General features: G+C 41.3%; 1 protein-coding gene across 1 annotated transcript in view; it reads right to left on the minus strand.

The window, feature by feature from the left end:
• The window catches only part of LOC115474743 (potassium voltage-gated channel subfamily H member 8-like), a 625,512-nt gene that overhangs the window by 143,762 nt on the left and 466,962 nt on the right, over positions 1-14,788 (minus strand). The window lies entirely within an intron of this gene.

Raw genomic sequence — 14,788 nt, forward strand, 5'->3', positions numbered from 1 at the left:
AGAAGGTTTCAATGTATCATCAACGCTGACCGTGGGAAATCAGAGAAGCCAAAAAGAAGTTAAACAACAGGGAAGATAAAGAAGATCCCTGAGGGACCCCGCATAGGAGGTTATCGGCAGCTAGAGGGATATCCACTCTTCTGATAAGTACACTTGGGCTCAGACTCAGTCAATCTCAAATCTGGAAGTTTTTGAAAAGCAGATTATTGTCTACCTCTGTACTGTAAGTCAGTCACTGTTTGACGTGTGTTCATTAGGTTTGGACGGATTCCTAAAGGAAAAGTCCATAGACCGTTATTAAATGGACTTGGGGAAAATCCACTATTTCTGGGATAAGCAGTATAAAATGTTTTGTACTTTTTTGGGATCTTGCCAGGTATTTGTAACCTGGATTGGCCACTGTTGGAAACAGGATGCTGGGCTTGATGGACCTTTGGTCTTTCCCAGTATGGCAATACTTATGTACTTATGTGCTTATTAACTAAAAGCCATTTACACATTTGCTATGATTAAATATTTCTTTAGCAAAGGTAGCAACCATTTTTATTTTTTGTGTCTTCTTTTCTGTCTCCGCAAATATGGTAAACCTAAGCATTTAGTTTCTGTGTACAGATCTGAAGCAGTCTTGTTTGTTCTGTTTTCTCACTAGATTGTATGTTGGTGTTGTAAGACCCAGTATAATATTTAGTGTTCCTCTTGCCAAATCAGGAAACATCCTTATTTTTGAACCCATAAACAACGAATGAATTGGTACAGTTATGGATAGACATTCTTGTTCTCACGTTTTAAGCCCTCTTGTGGTTCTGACAGCAGTGTTGGCTGAAGAACAGTGCAGAGGCAAAAGTGAAGAAACAAGATCCTGCAACTGTGCCAAAAATTTAGATACTGGGGCAGGTAGGAGAAAGGGCTAGGGCTGGATCAAGGGAGCTGAGAGAAGGGGCTGATGGGTTTGGAAGAAGGCGGTTAAGAAACATGACATGGAGCTAGGGCTGGGGTAAGGGAACTACATATGAGAGAAGAGGGCTGGGACAAAGGGCCGATGAAAGGGGACTGATGCTGGGGCTGGGGGCTGGATGGACAGATAAATAGAAGGGCTGACCATCAACAATAGGCACTTTGACACCAACAAATACCTCTAGAAAAGCAAAGCCGTATCTGTATATAATAATTGGTCAATCTGCCTCCCTGGATGGTGGCTGGCTGGGTTCGTAACCGTATGCAAATGACGTATACATAATCGGCTCGCCTCCAGCCTTCCCTTCCCTCTCAGTGTCCTGCCCTCGTGGAAAGAGGAAATTACATCAGAGGAGGGCAGGATACTGAGAGAGAAGGAAAAGGCAGACTGGAGGTGAGCTGAGCCTGCCGCTTTCACTGATGCCGCTGAGACTTCAGGTAAAATGGAAGGAAAGGAGGGCTGTTGTGAGAGAAGAGGGCGGGCAGGTGAGGGCTGGGGTTGAACTGTAACTCGGGTGCTTAAAATGGGGGCAGGGGTGGAGCGAGTCATTGGACATGGAGAGGAGGGGAGAATTTCTGGATAAGGAGAGGAGGTGAGGGGAGAATCAATGGACATGGATGGGATGGGATGGGATGCGAGGGGAGGTGAGGGGAGAATCGCTGGACATGGATGGGATGGGATGCGAGGGGCGGGGAGAATTGCTGGACATGGATGGGAAGGGATGCGAGGGGAGGGGAGAATTGCTGGACATGGATGGGTTTGGGATGTGATGGGATGGGAGGGTAGGGGAGAGACAAGAAATCGCTTAGATGAGAGCCTTCCTAGATGAGAAACGGGCTTTTTTTGCTTGTTAATAATAAGTGAGAAGCCCAGGAATCCTAGGCTTGCAGTCAGATTTATTCTTTTTATGCGAGTTTCCTTTTTTTGAGTCCTTAGCATTTTGCTGCAGTCTCTAGCATTTATAGTACAACTTTTTTGCATTTTTCTGGTTTCACAATATGTTCTGTTCTGAAAAATCAATATGTCTGAAATAAAATGACTAAAAAAACTCAGAATGATCTTGGAGAATAAGTACAATATTTCATTTTATAAACCATCACAGCCTTCAGATCTCTGTAGCATTTCCACTACTGTTTATGATAAGATAGTACATTATTTATATGTTCATAACATTTTGAAATCTCGTATTGTCAAAATATATCTCAACTTGATTGCCAATCTACTGAGTATTACACCTGTACTCTGGACACTTTGCTTCAGTTTCTAGTATTTCTTTTTTTCTCCCTGTATCTTGTTTGTTTTTATATCCTGGTTCCAGCTCGGAACTTGCTGAGAAATGTGGTAAAGGAAGCATGGCTTTGGGAACTTGTTCTGTATCTCCACAGCCACCTTGCCATTTCCACTCTGCTTCAGGTCAAGAGGGGATAAACAAGGGGAGCAAACAGTTGGGGGAGGGAGATTAGTGAGCATCCAAATGGACAGTGACCATAGACCATTATTAAAATGGACTTGGGGAAAATCCACTGCTTATTTCTAGAATACTGTCAAAAAAAAAGCTAGTCTCTACTATTAATGTCTATAATAACAAATCAAAACGGAAGTAGAGCTACAATACAGAGAAATGACTGCTGCTGTAGGCATCTGTCGGTGCAGGAGAAATCTCTTTTTTTCTTTCTTTCTACAGGAGGAGTCTCATATATCTTAAACAGCTGATCATACTTCACCTTACGGTGAATCTAAATGCTGTATGTGTTCTTAATCATCGACTCTCCTTCCTCCACCTTTCTAACGCTTAATAATCTGATGCCTACTGAAGCAAGCAAATCTTAGTTATATCAATGGCTGCGCTTTACTTATCTGTGTGTAAGTCGGCGGGACACTGATGGCAGACAGCAGATTTCTGCACCATGGCGCCGTCAGACGCATGGGGGGAGGGAGGAAAGCGAGCACGGCAAAGCAGGAGCAGAGTAGTCCACACACCGGATGGAGGCAGTGAGCGATGGTAGCGGTAGCTGCACCGGTGTGCAGCTGCAGCGCTATGGCCTACAACTTCCAGGTCAATTCAGGATCCGTCCGACCTGCCAGCACTAAAAAAAAAAAAATGTAAGCACAATCGTGGCAGGCCAGGTAGGACTGGAGTAGGAGGACCGGAGAGCTGCTGGCTGCCTGGGTGGGTCTGAGCCGAGATTAGGTGGGCCTGGGCCCATCCAGGCCCACCCGTATCTACACCCCTGCGCCATCTTCCACTCCTCCATCTCCTCTACTTTTCCTTCTTGAAATTTCTCTTGGGGTTGGGAGGTGGAGGAAGGGATCATTCTATAATTGGTATGAACTTCATGCACAGTAGGGCAGCATCTGCAAATTCCTGTAATAGAAGGTGTGCCATCAGTGTTGGTGGTCTGACACCTCCTGTGAATCTTGAGAGGTGATGCCTAGAAAGTCTCAGACTAGAAGGATCTGCACAGGGGATGGTACATTCTTTGTGAAAATTGCCATGAAAAGTCTTTTTTTGCATGCTGGTTTTTTAAATCTTCATGGACAATAAACCACTTTCTATGATTTTGCTTCACAGCAGCTCATTAATAATAATAATAATTTTAAATAGAGTTTCTTCCACATAGTAGTCTATGCTTGAAAATATTCTTCCGAGAGGCCTGAAATTTGTGAATTTTTTCATATTGGGTTTTGTGTACAAAAATATATGAACCTTCCTACCTCCACCGTGCTCCACGAACCCCACTCACAATATAATTTTACACCTTAACATGTAGCTTCTAAGGGAAGGCAGAACTCAACCACAGTATTACAATTTAAGATTAGTATTAAAAAAATAGAGAATTTCTGTCGCATGAGATACTGCAAAAGGGTCCCAGTCCTTTTTTTTTTTTTAGTATTGAAAAATAAATCCAGGTCTACTTCCAAATTCATAGACAGATGACTATCAGTGCTCAAATCCTTCTTGTTCAGAACTGAGAAGGCTAAAAGCTTGATGGATATTGCAACCATCAGAGCACATTTTAAACAATGCTTCTGGCAGCTGAAGAAATAATAAAGGAGCAATGGATAAACCATAACTGCATAATAGCCTTGATGTGAAACAGAATTACAAACACAATCTTAAAGAACAGAGTTCTGAGTTAGATACAGCAGCGAGCACATAAATAGGATTCCATAATAAATCAGAAAACTGGCATTGTGTCCTTTGTACTAGGTGAGAAGCATTTAAAACCATCCTTCACTTGGCTTTGGTAATTAGATTGGCAATATAGAAGGAGCAGGCACATTAAAATTCTATTTATAGGTTCCCCAGTGATTTTTTCTGCAGGCAAGTCTTTTGCAAGAGAAACAAGCTGTGCCTATATTTAGCTGCAGGAGCTATTCTTAGAACAAGGCATTTGTTCTTCAAGCAGATGAAAGGCTGCAAGATATTTTGCCCCCTTTGAAATATGCTGTCAGGAATCCTAAATCAGCTCCAATCATCCACGCTGTTCTACACATAAGTCTCTTTGTAAACCAGGTCCTGCTTACTATGCTGTGACAATGCAATGCAGAATCTCAGTATGGATATAGGAGCCGATTTCAAGTTTTAAAGCATGTAATTGTATGTAACTAATAAACCTGCAAACATCAGTCCTCTTGATAATACAAAATCATGGGGAACTCTGAAGGGATATGAAGATATCATGCAGTTTGGGGGCAATTTTTCTTAGGTTGCAGGGTATAATCTGCAAGCTAATTTTCTGAAAACCCAACCAGTAAGTTCCACAGGTACTCTGCATTTGCTTTCTGTGCAGGCCAGGTCTACAGGGAAAAGCAAATGCAGGGATTCTAAAACCAAAACTGCATACGTACTTCACTCCACCCAGAGAAACACGCCAGTTCCCTGTTGCCAGGGCTTTTTTTGAGGGGGTACTGAGTACCGGCACCTTTTCCATTGTCTGCTAAAATTGACCCATGATCCCCAAGTTTTAATGAAAGAGCTCAGGCTCTACACACCAATTCTGCCTTGTCATAGTTTCTGTGACTGGTTGCAGGGGGCCTGGCTATTGTGGGGTGGGTCCCTCAGTGATCGCCCCACCCCTGAAGGGTGGTCCGGCATTTGAGTACCAACACCTTTTTCGCTAGAAAAAATGCACTGCCTGTTGCCAAAAATACTCATGCTATGAAGGTACAAAAAATAAAGGCAGTCTCACTGTACACAGCACATAGACAACTTATGAGGGTGCAGCCATTTGTGTGATGGTTTCTTGATAGTCTATTAGCAGGGTGGTTTACCATTGCCTTCTCCAGTCATCTTTTACCTCCCCTGTTAAGGCCACGTACTTGCTTACTGACCAAAACTGGATGGATAGTTGATGTAGCCAGATGCCAGCTACCAGAAAGAAATCCTGATGGGGGATTTACACTTAGATTGTGGTCACAGCAGGCAAGTGACTTACGAATTGCACCATGAGGCTGTGAGACAGCACACTTATTTTTATCAGCATGGAGAGTAGACAACTTTCAAAAGCCTGTTTAACATGGGTACACACGTTAACCTATGTGAACACTTTAAAAACTGTTCTCCTCATGGACTGACCATGCTGACGCATATAGCTAGAATTCAGTCACCACAGTATGGAGGATGCCAGGACAACCTGGACTAGTGATTGGCAACAGGCATCCTTGAGCAGGCGTGGCTTTTAGAAAGGGGAGAGGGGTCATATGATACAGATGTTTAACTATGTGAAAGGTTTTAAGAGACAGATCTTTTTCACAGATGGGGAAGCAGTAGAACTAGAGGACATGAATTGAGGATGCAGAGTGATAGATTAGGTGTAACATCAGGAAATACTTTTTTTTTTAAATAGGGAAGGTGGTTGATGCTTCGAATACTCTTCCGATGGTGGTGGTAGGGACAAAACCAGCAATGGAATTCAAAAATGTGTGGGATAAACATAGAAAATCCCAATATAGAAAGAGTATGGAATCAAAGAAAAATTGTAACGACCTTCACACTTTAAAAGGGCATAGAGAGGTGTAACCTGCATGGATTGGCAGGTACGACTGTGGCCTCCTTGGTAGGCAGACTGGATGGACCAAACGGGTCTTTATCTGCCATCATTTACTATGTTAAAGCAAAGATTTTGCTTTCTGTGGCTGGGAGGCTGAGATGATGGGTGAGAAGAGAGCAGGGGAAAATCCTATTGAAAGACAGCAGTGGAGGAGTAGGCTAGTGGTTAGTGCAGTAGACTTTGATCCTGGGGAACTGAGTTTAATTCCCACTACAGCTCCTTGTAAAGCTGGGCAAGTCACCTAACCCTCCATTGCCCCTGGTACAAAATAAGTACCTGAATATATGTAAACCGCTTTGAATGTAGTTGCAAAAACTTCAGTATATCAAGTCCCCTTTCGTTTCTTAGAGTTCTTTTCCCAATCTCTAATTGGTTTTATTGTAAACCACCTTGTTATTTTTTGTAGTGAGAAGCAATATATCAAAATTTAATAAACCATTTCTTTTCTGCTACTCTCTCCTGATTCCAGCTACTGTCAGATTTAGTTTCTATTTCTGTATTCACAACCCTAGGAAAGAATGAAGTTTCTGTGAAAAAGGTTTTTACAAGTAAATATCTTTAACCTCTATGACACTGTATGTTTCCCCAGCACATTCATTCCTCCCATTTCTGGCAGCTATACTAGTTCACCACAACATACTAACCCCTCTCCTACACAGTTGTCCTCATTTAAAGCTGTAAATATTGTAAAAGGCATACTATTTGGGCTGGCCTGAGGCAGAAGGATCTGTCTTTATCATTAGCTTCTCTTTCTTCAATCCTCTGTCTCTAAAATTGGTTTTCCATAAGGTTCTGCCCTTGGGCTATTGTATTATATTTTTCTAGCTACAGTCATCTCTTGAGTGCCTTTATTTCTTATTCAGTTGCTTATATCATTCACTTATATCACTCAAATATTTTTCTTGTCACTAAACTACTTTCTGTTCACTCTTCCCAGCTATCTTCCCAGCTTATTGTAGCAGCAGCCTGGTTATGCATTTATCTTAAATCTCATCAAGCCTAACATTCTCTGCTTTTCAGATTGTAAAGGTATCCTTCATATCCCATCTGGATTTCTTTCTGTGGTTTCAGTCTTTCTCATCTTCCAAGTCAACAATGAACTCTAGAGACTTCCATTCCTAATGGTCAACTGCATTTCAGCCAAGGAACTCTCCTGATTTACAGCAACACAGCAGCCTGGAGCACTCTGAGACTCCTGGGTCCACGAAAGGAAGATAAACTGTGGAACAATATTTATCTTGGGGAACCAAGTGTCCAGGGAGAGTAAACAGGAGGTTCTGCTTTAATTTAGTAGCAATTTGGAAGTCTCAGATTCAAGAGTTACACTATGTTGAGAATGTTTTAGGGGGAATTGGCTTTGGGGGCTTGTTATTTATCCTGACAGCACATTCTTGGCCACTTCCACTTTGCTTCAGATAAAAAAAAAGGATAAACAAGAGGTAGAAAGAGGTGGGGAGGACAATATTCAAAGGCTCGTAAATTCCACCTGATTGCTAAGTGTGTGTATATAACTGAAAAGCCTGGAGTTTGCAATTATTGAGTGAAGTGGAAGAACTGAATTGGGAGCTATTACAACAGTTCATGGGGCAGGGCCAATTAAAACAGACAGCTAGAAGATAGTTGAAACCCTGAAATGAGATAATCAGGTGCTTTGACCAGATGCTATGAGGGAGCTCTGCTGCTCAGGGTCCATCTTGCCTCAGTTATCTTGCTTTTTATTTTCAATATAATATGGTTAAAAGAAAAGGAAGGCACACTATCTATCCAGATGCGCAATTAGCAGTGGGGCTCAGACTGATGGACACCCATATTGTTCAGTCCACACCACATTTTTTCTATCGATCTTACAGTGGTCCTCTATTGGTCTTATTACAATTAACAGGATCTGTTGCCCTACAGTTGATGATGTGTAATGCCGCTGACTCAGTAGAAATGGTTCTTCAGGAGAATGGACTGCCCTGAGTGTTGGGTGAAATTTGGGGAAGGGGTAAAAGCCTTTACTGATGGTGATTTGGAGTTGTTGGACCCCAAGAGAGCAGGTCAGTTTCTTAGATCATATTTATTTATTTTTTTGTGACATTTATATCCCACATTATCCCAAACAAGTTTGAGTTCAATGTGGCTTACAATAAGAGAGATTAATGCATAAGAAAGTAATTTTTTCTAAGAACCCAATTATACATTACAATATCATAGATGTACTGGGATAACTTGATATTTAACAGTTAGAAAATCTATTATGAATGAGAAATTGTACATGAAGAATTGAGAAAGTTAATGGTAAATAAAGTAATAACCAATTCAGGTAAGAATTAGTAGTTTGAGATATGGTTGTTCTTTGTGAGGGTTTGCTTGAAGAGGAACGATTTGAGGATTTTGCGGAATTTGGTTTATTCCTGTATATTTCTTTTTTGGGTGGTAAGGAATTCCACTATTTGGTTCCTAGGTATGGGTAGCCTCAGCAGTTACCTGGAGGCTCTTCCCTCTGATATTTTTACTCCGTGGTCGTCATAGATTTAAAACGCTGAACACAGCATTTAAAGTTGTACCCAGATATTTAGAGCTGGACTTACCCCAATACTGGTGCTGCATATCCAGGAATAAGGTGGCTCCTGGAAGTTATCTGGGTACCATCGATATTCAGTGCTAGGGACCTAGATAACTATCCACTCAAGTCAGGATTGTGATTCTGCTGTGGGTATCCATTCTGGGCAGGAGATTCTCAGAAATACATATTAAGGGCAATTCTATGAATGGCGTCCAAATGTACGCACACAGTCTTGTGTGCAATCCTGAGATTCATAGAAATGGGTGGGTCATGGCTGTAACCAAGGCGTTCCTAAAATGTATGCATGTTATTATAGAATAAAGGGGAAACACGCCTAATTTAGGTGCGTACATTTGCACCATGTTTCAGTTGGTGCAAATGGCCAAGCCTAAAGTTAGGCACGATTCCTGGGCATAAGTCCTGTTCTATAAATCGTGCCTAACTTTAAGCACAGCTCAGTGAACAGTGCTATCTTGGTGCCATTTAGGCGCCATATATAGAATCTAGCCCTTAGCGTGCATCATCCCGGTGGCTAACTTTGGACGCCACTGTTGCCAGAGAATGTGGTAAAGGTGGTTAGCTTAGCGGAGTTTTAAAAAGGTTTGAACGGCTTCCTAAAGGAAAAGTCCATTGACCATTATTAAATGGACTTGGGGAAAATCCACTACTTCTGGGATAAGCAGTATAAAATGTTTTGTACTTTTTTGGGATCTTGCCAGGTATTTGTGATCTGGATTGGCCACTGTTGGAAACAGGATGCTGGGCTTGATGGACCTTTGGTCTTTCCAAGTATGGCAATACTTATGTACTTATACAGAATTCTCGCTGTATGCCTCTTTATGCTTTTATGGAGACCATACATAGGCATTCTTTGGGGTGTATGCTAAACTTCATAAAATATATGAGAATATACATGCACAAATTTATATCATTCTGGCGCAGGTGCAAACTTGTGCTTGTGAATTTCCTCACTGATGGGTTAGTTCTGGGTGCCTATTTTATAACAGCACAGATTCTTGAGAAATCTGAGACAGGACACCAGGAGCTGTGCTTGTAAGTCAGGGTAATCGGCTCTAAGCGCTGTGCTCATGACTTAGATGTTGTCTTTCAACTCTGATTCAGAAGTTGTAATTTAATTTTATCTGCTTCTGCAGTGATTTGTCATTCCCTTGATGTACGCATTTGTAGAAATCCTGGGGATTCTGTATAGCACGCCTAGAGATCAAAATCCAAGCAGATTCGATAACAATGCACTTAACTTAACAAGCAAATGAGCACTGATAACAGCACTTAAGCATTAATGAGCACTGATTAGAATGTAGGCGCACAATTCGCTAAGTGTATTCTGTTACAAAGTGCGTTGAACTTCTAACACGTGCAGGCAAAAAGGGGCATAGTTATGGGCGGGAAAATTGGTGTTTTGTGGGCATTCCAAAATTTACTTATGTAGTTAAAGAATATGGCCCACTGCATGTACATCTATGTGCATGGATTTATGTTACGTTTTCATTGGTGTAAATGGATGCGCATAGTTTTAGGTGCTGAAATATCAACTGAGCATATTCTTTAATCGGCGCCGATTATAGAATACGCTTAGTCGGTACTGATTTCAGCACCAATTTTTTAGACACTATATATAGAAACTCCCCCAATGTGCCCACGTTGAGGTTTATACAAGACGTTTTATCAATAAAGCAGATTATACCACACAGGTGATCTACTTTGTTTCCAGTTGGGATCTATTTCCTCTGACACACGTCACTGTTTGTGTCACCTGCCACTACTTTTTTCCATCCTTGTGACTCTGGGCAAGTCACTTTACCCTCTGTAGCCCCAGGTAAAAAAAAACAACTTAGATTGTGAGCCCACTAGGGACAGAGAAAGTACTTGCAAAATAATAAATGTAAATCGTTTTGGTTATACCACAGAAAGGTGGTATATCAAATCCATTACCCTTTACACCAATTTTTGTAGAGGAGACCAACATCAGCAGAGAAATTTTGTATGTAAAAAAGAGATACTAACACACTAGGGAATTCCTGGTAGGTACTGGGGTGTCTTTGGGTGAGGAGGGGGGAATATATTCCAGGCAGGTTAGGGGGCTTGACATGGACAGTGGAAGATGCCTTGGTGGTAGGTGAATGGATGCCTTCTCAGGGAGAGAAGGTTGGGGGGGGGGGAACTTCAGGGGGGATAGGAGGAATAGACTGGGTTTCAGGGGGATTTCTGGTGGGTGGGGCGTTCATGAGGTATTTTACTGGGCTCCTTTAAGAATGCTTCTTACTAGTATCAGGCCACGTGTTAAGGACCTCATGTTCCAAGGAAGTAGAATAATGCAGTTTAGTGACTCCTACGGTAAATTGCGCTGTTGTAAAATGCTAAATTTTACCATGGTTTAGTAACTAGATCCCATTATGTGTTATTACAGCATTGTCGTGGGAGGAGAGGTGGTGGGATAATCAAACGTTTTGAGTTTAGTTATCAATATCTTGGGGGAAAGGAAGTTGGGAAGTAGAAAAGGGGTGTTGTAAGGCTGAAGGTTCTCCTAGGGTGCCTAATACCCTTGTACTAGTCCTGCTTCTATTGTACCCTTTAAAAACACCAGTGGACAGAAATCAAGCTGTTCTTATACAACTGTACAATGTTTACTCCCCTAAGACCAGTATAATTCTGGACCTATGATTTAACATGAGAAAGCTGCTCGTTGTGATTTGATACCTTTACAGTCTGCATAATGATCTCTTCACTGTAATATATGTCTATTTTCAAAGCAGGCGGCTATTATGCTGTCACAATGTTCTATTCTGCTGGCATTATTTATATTGTACTGCGCAAAATGATTAGAAACATAAGCCATGGGGAGATATTGCTAGCCAGTCAGAAAACAGCTTATCCTAACAGATGTTCATGCAGCAATATATTGAACACTCCAAAATAAAAAAATAGATTTTTGTAAAGTGGCACATATTAATTGACTAAAGTTTTATTGAACCTAACAAACATCAGGTTACCATAGTATGAATTTTATTTTTCGCCATTCAGTCTCCCACTCTGTAATTGAAGAGGCTGCTGCCACTTTCACTGAAATAAAGAGAACTGTCCAAGTGAGCCCAGTGGCATTTGGATTCTCTTTTTGAGCTTATCATTGGGGTCAGAGTGGATAAGAAGGGCACTAGAAAAGTGAAAAGACTGGCTTTGGCGTGCTTCTAAAAGATCCTAGAACTCATATGCTTGTTCTCCAAAGTGGTTTATTTAGCTGATTCCTGCCTGGTAGAAACCTCTTGTGTAGTGCATGCAGGGCAAAGGCTAAACTCACAGTGAGACCATTGCGTACAATTCTATAAGTCACAGGCACCTCAGGACAATGAATGACACCTAAGAAAAAAGCTGTAATGTTCTCACCACAGCTCAGAAGCATCAGTAAGTATTCCAAGTTTAGTTTATTTCCATGTTTATTAAGTGCTTAATATCTTGCACATCATATAAAATACACCAAATTGAACATGTACTAATAGTTAGAATTGCTAGCTAACTTCATGCCATCACAAACAGGTTAAGGAGGTCTTTTAGAAGCCATATGCAGCATCTCCCCATGTAATAGTAACATTTACATGTGCAGATTGCATACATGCTTAAATGGTGATTTCAGAATACTGCTATTTACATGTGGAGATGACCCAGAGCGCCCAGATTTAAAAAGGGTCCAACAGATATTCAGCCCACAGGAGGCAAGCCAACCTATATATGAAGAATTAATATTAACCAGTCAGTTGACTAGGAAATAAGTTTTAGTAGCCTAGCAATTTAGCAAATGCATATTCATTAGGGATATCCTGAAAACCTGACCCATTGGCAGCTCTTCAGGATTGGGAGTGAACAACATGGAAACAGAATGAAGTAGACAAGACATTTTGGTACTTTCCCCCCCTAACTCAGTGAGTTTCTACCCAGTTCTTGTGACACACCCAGCCAGCCTGGTTTTTAAGATGGCTTGGTGTGTTCTGAGAACTGGATTGAGAACCCCTGCCATAGACTATTCAGGATTCAAGGTGGGAGTCCATGGAGCTGCTGGAGAATGAAATCTAGAGTCATTATGAGAGCAGTGGCGTAGCCAGACCTGACATTTTGGCTGGGCCCAGAGCTAATATGGGTGGGCACTATATATATTCATTTTCTTCTTTTGCTGAGGCTGCTCACAGAGACGCAGTGGTGGCTGTAGCGGCGGAGGATCATCTCAGCAGGACACTTTCCCGCTTTTGCGGGAGTGCGGGAGATGACCTGCCAAAGTGGGAGTCTCCTGCTGAATGTGGAAGACTTGGCAGGTGGGTGGGCGGGCGGGCCTGAGCCAAGATTGGGTGGGCCTGGGCCCACCCAGGCCTACCCGTAGCTATGCCCCTGTGTGAGAGACTTTGTGCCAGAATCAGATGTTGCTTCACTACAAAGAAAAGTATTCTTTTCTCCACATGCTTGTCTAGGGAATTGGCTCCCAAAACTAAAAAAGAAGTGAATCTGCACTTCAGAGTAGAAAGGCTTCAGTGAGTATATGTCTTCTACAAAAGAGGGTTCAACAAGCAAATAGTAGCAAAGAAGACATTAGTAGTACAAGCTGTAGAGAATCATTAGAATAGTGAATACTCATTGTGGGAGTTGAAACCGAGTCATCAAGTAGAATTAGGTAGCACTAAGGGAAGCTCCAAAGTTAGGGAAGGTCTCTAAAGAGTATCCTGAAAAGGGGTTTGGGAGCCAAAGCCTTTATTGCTGATTTATGAACTGAGTAGAGGAGTAGCCTAATGGTTAATATAGCAGGTTTCAATCCTGGTAAACTGGATTCAATTCCCACTGCAGCTCCTTGTGACTTTGGGCAAGCCACTTAAACCTCCATTGCCCCAGGTACAAAAACTTAGATTGTAGCCCTTTAGGGACAGAAAAAGTACCTGAATATAATGTGTAGAGCCCTAGTAGCACTATAGAAATTATTATTAGTAGTAGTCATTTTGCTGCTGTTTTCTATTTTTCTTTCTATATGGATGTCATTTCCAAATTATCACCATTTCATAACTATGTGGGTCAGTCATTTTGTTTGGAACAACCCCAACCTCTATGGCTGTACGATTATTGTAACCAGTAGTTAAGAAGTTCAAAGCACTGAGGGTCTTGAAGTTTATCATCTCCCTAGTGGAAGAAGTCAGGAGCCCAAAAGAGGTGCAAGAGGTATCAGGACCCCTCAACTTCCAGCTATATCCATGTGTCCAATGAAGGAAGAAGGAATACATTTATTAGTTTTATAAACAATAGTCTCAATATAAAAATATAACTGCAATTTAGATCCTTTATATAAATAAGTATCTCTCACTAGGAAATTCTCTCACATGGTCAAAAAACTGATGTGCTTTGCACCAACCCTTCTTCCATTAGGGAACATACTGGAATCCTCTTGAGTTCATTATATACAGTAAACCTAAGCAGAAATCCATTTCCTGAAGATATGCTGAAAGCCAGCAAATGTCAGTAAATATGGGTAATCCATTCATCAAGAAATAGAATGAGATCTATTGGAATTCACTACATATTTGGACCCAAGATGAAATCCATGAACTAAAAGACAAAGAAACATCAGAACTGAGCACAGATACAGAAAGACCAAGCTGTACTTCAGGGATCCCAAATGTATCCTGAGATCCCACAATGGCTTGAAAATTTAGAATACCCATAATGAACATACATAAGAGAGATCTACATGCAGCACCTTCATTGTAAGAAATGTATCTTTTGCTTGTTCATTATGGATATACGAAAAGTTGACTGGGAAGTCCTGCTGTAGTATAATTACTGAAAGGAATGAGATTGTTAAGAATTTATTTCACAAAGTTAATGTGTACAAAAATGGAACCCAGGTAGCGTATTGAGAATGAAAGTTCTCAGGCTTATATACACATCACCTTCAGTACACATACATGAAGCAAGTGGCTTGATGCTTATATGTAGAAATTATTCCCCATGGTACTAAATGCATTCATTGGTAAGAAAACGATGTGGTCAATGGGTAATCTGTGCTATTCCTGTGTTTGGTTAATTCTGTTATGCTTGTGGTCTGCATACATTTTCAGTGATCAACTTACTTTTCAAGCTATCTCATTCTCACCCAAAAACATTTTGTGCATCATTCATGGTGCCACACTCTTAGAAGTAGAAGTTAATCTTACTTTCAGTTTGATCTAAAGATGTCAACAT

Source organism: Microcaecilia unicolor, chromosome 7 (assembly GCF_901765095.1).
Source record: "Microcaecilia unicolor chromosome 7, aMicUni1.1, whole genome shotgun sequence".
Taxonomy (NCBI): Eukaryota; Metazoa; Chordata; class Amphibia; order Gymnophiona; family Siphonopidae; genus Microcaecilia; species Microcaecilia unicolor.